At 41.0% G+C, this 5,225-nt stretch overlaps 1 pseudogene; it reads right to left on the reverse strand.

The window, feature by feature from the left end:
- Positions 1-2,674: 2,674 nt before the first annotated feature.
- On the reverse strand, positions 2,675-4,478 carry LOC112183733 (annotated as a pseudogene).
- Between the last annotated feature and the right edge of the window lie 747 nt (positions 4,479-5,225).

The raw sequence follows: 5,225 nt of genomic DNA on the forward strand, positions 1-5,225 counted from the left end.
GGGACGGTTTCGGGACGGGATCGGATCTTCGGTTTTGGATGCCCAGCCCTACTTTTTTCAGGTCATGCTTTTGATGATATAAATTATAGAAATTAAACAGAAAGCTACTAGCTAGTGCTTACGCGGCTCGATCTGTGTGCCGGTTGCTGAAGCTAATGGCACGCTCTACTACTATAAAATATGTCTAGTGTTAAAAGCGCTTCACCAACATTAGGTCTTCACCTAGTCCAAAAAAAAAAAAAACATTAGGTCTTACACATAGATTACTCGATTCAAATTTTCAACGAACATTCAATTCTCTTACAAATATCAAGATCATCTGTTCCCAAATTAGGTGAAATTATGTGTGCGTGCGTGGGTGTATGACGTAGTTAATTTAGTGCTAGTGGATCAGATGTGGTGGGTATTGATTTGAATTATTGATGTACATAGAGCAAGGAAATGTGATTAACATATATTGCATAAAATCTTGTCTAGAAAAACATATATTGCATAAAAGCATTCACGTTATGAAACTGTGGAGAGGATTGTATGCACCGACAGTGCAAGTGCACTGACGGTTATTTTAATCTCTAAAAAAATAACAGTCACTCATCTAATCCACTCCTTTATATATTTTAATATCAAAAAAATTACCTCCATTCATATTGCAAGTACCCATGCATTGACAGTGCATGGAATACACGTTAGAGATTAAAATAACCGTCAGTGCACTTGCACTGTCGGTGCATACAATCCTCTCCACTGAAATACACTCCCATGAAACTGTGCAAAAGCTCGACTTTTGTCGGAAGTTTTGCCATAAAGAAAAATAGAGGATTTATATGATTCAAAGTCATTAGCAGTTTGAGCATCCAAAAATTCTGGTTATAGAAAGCGTTATTTGTTATCTTTACCTAGTATATTGAGAGTGTGATCTAAGACATAAATTCCAGTGGTGACTTGATTATACCATACAATTATTATCCTCAATAATAAGGAGAGATCGGAATAACACCCTCAATTACCCTCCATAGTATAGAAAGGTTGATTGGGGCCATGTAAATATGTAGTTGTTGCTGCGTGTGTGTGTGTTGTGTAAATGAAGAATTAGGAGGCATTAATTTTTTGGGAAAAATTCACCAACGGTGTCTGGACACTTAGGAGACTTTCAGAATGATACCTGAACTTACAAAGTTATCAATGTGATACCTGGACTCATTTTTTCGTATCAACGTCGTTCCTACGACCAATTTCCGTCAAGGAGCCGTTAAATTTTGCACGTGTGATGCACGTGAGTCACTTAATGAAGACAAAAAGACCGATTTAACCTCAAAAGTTTATTTGAAAAATTCACCAACGGTGTCTGGACACTTAAGGGACTTTTAGAATGATACCTGAACTTACAAAGTTGTCAATGTGATACCTGGACTCATTTTTTCGTATCAACGTCGTACCTACGACCAATTTCCGACACGAAGCCATTGCGATGCGATGCATGTGAGTCACTTAATGAAGACAAAAATACCGATTTACCCTGAAAAGGTTTTTTTTTCCCTCCCTTTTCTTTTCTTTCTTTCTTTCTTCTTTTTTTCTGGTTTCTTGTTAATCAACCTCCACGATTTCGCTAGCGGTGGAGGAAGAAGCAGTCCTTATCCCCAAACCCAATCGAGAAGCAGTGGAGGACGACGTCGTTGCGCGGTGGTGGAGGTTGTTGCATGTGGCTCTCCCCCATTTTTCTTCCTGCATATTCAATGGTGGATTCTTCGAAAGCGGTGGTGTTGGCAAGGAGAGAAGGAGAGAATAAAAATCAACCTCCACGATTTTGCTGGCGGTGGAGGAAGAAGCAGTCCTTATCCCCAAACACAATCGAGAAGCAGCGGAGGACGACGTAGTTGTGCAATGGTGGAGTTTGTTGTGGCTCTCCCCCATTTTTCTTCTTGCATATTCGATGGTGGGTTCTTCCAAAGCGGTGGTGTTGGCAAGGAGAAAAGGAGAGAATAAAGAGACCGAAAAAGAAGAAGAAAGAAGAATAATAAATAAAGAAAGAAAGAAAAGGAAAAAAAAAACTTTTGAGGGTAAATCGGTCCTTTTGTCTTCATTAAGTGACTCACGTGCATCGTACATGCAAAATTTAACGGCTCCATGACGGAAATTGGTTGTATGTACGACGTTGATACGAAAAAATGAGTCCAGGTATCACATTGATTATTTTGTAAGTTCAGGTATCATTCTGAAAGTCCCCTAAGTGTCCAGACACCGTTGGTGAATTTTTCAAATAAACTTGTGAGGGCAAATCGGTCTTTTTGTTTTCATTAAGTGACTCACGTGCATCGTACGTGCAAAATTTAACTGCTCCGTGACTGAAATTGGTCGTAGTTACGACATTGATACGAAAAAATGAGTTCAGGTATCACATTTAGGTATCATTCTGAAAGTCTCCTAAGTGTCTAGACACCATTGGTGAATTTTTCTCTAATTTTTTGGATGCGGACAATGTTGGAAACTAGTATCACCCTCAAGTCTGAAGATAAAGAATCCACCCACTCTGAGAATCCACCCCTTCCCTTTATTTGAATTTTTTAAAGAAAATAGAAAGGAGTAAAAATGCATCGAGGGGGACAAAACCAAGACCCCAATAAGAGGAAACCGAAATACAAAGCAGCCAAACTAAAAAAGCTACAAGCTGCTGCAATCTACTCATCCAAGTAGAACGTAAAGCAGGAAGAGCCATAAACCTTTGGGCACCCAATATATTACTCTGGACGCCCAGAATAAGATCTACGGTCTGTTTGGATCCCAGCAAGCACCCCAGCGACGCACGCCATTTGAAATTGCATACACATTCATTGTTCATTCGGTTTTGCTAATTGAGAAAGAACCTTATATGATGAACCACCTTTTCCTAAAGCTTCTATACCGCTTGATTTTAGCTTATGGGCTCTTTCTCTCATAGCAAACCCTTTGATATCGATTATCTTTCTCACCATCTCCTTAATCTCTTCCCTCTCAACCACCCTCTCTCACGGCGGTTTCCTCGACCGAACTGCCACGCCAAGCTCCTCCGTCAGCAACGTGGCGCTCATCCTCTGCTCGGCGTAGAGCTGCCAAGCAATCATCGGCACTCCATTGGCGATGCTCTCCAATGTTGAGCTCCATCCACAATGTGACAAAAACCCTCCGACTGATCGATGCGCCAAGATGTCCACTTGAGGAGCCCATACAGGGATGACAAGACCAATGCCCCTGGTCCGATCCAAGAACCCCTTAGGCATGAACTTCAACGGGTTATTGTCATCGTCGTAAGTCGTAACCGTTACCTGCAGTTAAATATGCTTCAGCAGTAGTTACAATGGGCGACCGTACTACGCAAACGAACCTCTGCTTACTAAGCTCCAAACCCCAAGCGAGCTCGGTCATTTGCTCCTAAGAGATGGTGCCACCCCTACCAAAGGACACGTAAAGCACTGACTCGTTGGGCTGCTTGTCTAGCCAATCAAACAATACCTTCTCCTTTGGACCAAATGATGCATTGGATTTGGGCCTGATCAATGGCCCGATTGGATAAACGGGCACCTTCGTAAATCGGCCCAGGAGTTTGTCAGATCTAAGTGATGCCAGTGTCCTCGGCTCTAGCTCCTCCCGTATGTTTTTTACTATTCCATCACTTGAAGCAAGAGCCGTCTGGCGATCCCCAAATGCTCGTTGTATTGTTGGCTAGTTCTGTCCTGCATGCCGTCGACGATGTCGATTTGGGGATGTACAGACCTACAACCAGGGATTTTCAGCGGCTCTTTCTCGTCAACGAATTCTCCTTTCACTTCTTCATCCAATGTAGGAGAATAAACCATGAGAGAAAGGAACCATGCATTGGAAGCAATGTAGACGTACTTGGAAATCCCAAACTCTTCGGCAATGGGCAGAGATTCTGTGCCGAAGAAGTCCACAATGAGCATGGTAGGACAGAGCTTCATGTCGTGCAGAGCTGACCGAAACGCTGGTCAGACTTCTCGCATCATTGCCGCTATGCGGGTGACGACGTCAGCATCAGGGTTAGCGACGCCGGAAATGTCTGGTGGCGGAAGTTCGATGGTTTCGAGGACGGCGTCTGCCTGGAGGAGCTCGGTTTCGAGTCTTTCGACCTTGGAAGTGTTGGAAGGGACGACCAAGATTGTGCCGATGAAGTTTTGGTGGACGACAAGTCGCTTTCCGAGCTCGAGCAAAGGGATGATCAGATGGCCCATTCCTGGGCTGCAGAGCAGTGCTGCATGTTGTTGATGATTTGAGCTCTCCATGGATATGGAATTGAGTTATTGATATCAGATAGAAATGAACCAAATGGGCAAAACTGCGTTGCAGCAATTAGGCTTGAGCTAATTAGCTGACTCACCATCCATGCATGTGATCGGTGTGAGATATAGGGGCAGGTTGTGTACGTATTAAAGATTTGGGGATTTTATTGACATGAAAGACTGAGGCAGGTTGGGATTTTGTTTCTATGTTCGATCGGGGCAATTGTATTTATGGCCTAAATTGGTTCCATTGAGATTGTAAACCTGGAGAAATTCTTCTATCATTGCTTTCCTAAATTAACAACCCAATTATGCAAAGATCAAAACGTACGGATTCTACTGCCTAAATTAGGCACTCACCTTATTGTTTGATTGCTTTCCTTGTTCTACTGCCTATATAGTGATAGAGATGAACCATAGCCGTTGCTTCAATCTATACTAGCTGAAATTTAGGAGGAGGGAAAGATAAAATTTGATTGAAATTTTAGAGCCATTTTGGAGTCATCCAAGCAAATGCCAGCATGAACAAAAATTGCAGAGGTGTCGATTTTTGAATGGTTGGTTGAATAAATGAGTTGGTATGGGTTTCCCCACCTAAGTCCATCTCCCGTAATATATAATTTATAATTTATAAATATATTTAAACTATTTAATTTTCATTTAAAAAATAATATAAATTCAAAATTAACTAAAATAGAGAGCACTACAGATATATTTCTCAAGTGGCTAGCCAAAATGACTTTTTAGCTATTTTGGCTAAAATTTGGCTAAAAAATGGCTAACATTACTAAAGATGCTTTAATGAAATCGTTAACAATTCGTATACTTTAGAATATCACCAGTTTTAAATTGAATACAACAAAATTAAATGACTTTTAAATCTTAGATAAATACCATGAACTTTTAAAATACAAAAAGATTTTGTAAACTCTTAAATATATATATATATATATA

This window comes from Rosa chinensis, chromosome 2 (assembly GCF_002994745.2).
Source record: "Rosa chinensis cultivar Old Blush chromosome 2, RchiOBHm-V2, whole genome shotgun sequence".
NCBI classification, from domain to species: Eukaryota; Viridiplantae; Streptophyta; class Magnoliopsida; order Rosales; family Rosaceae; genus Rosa; species Rosa chinensis.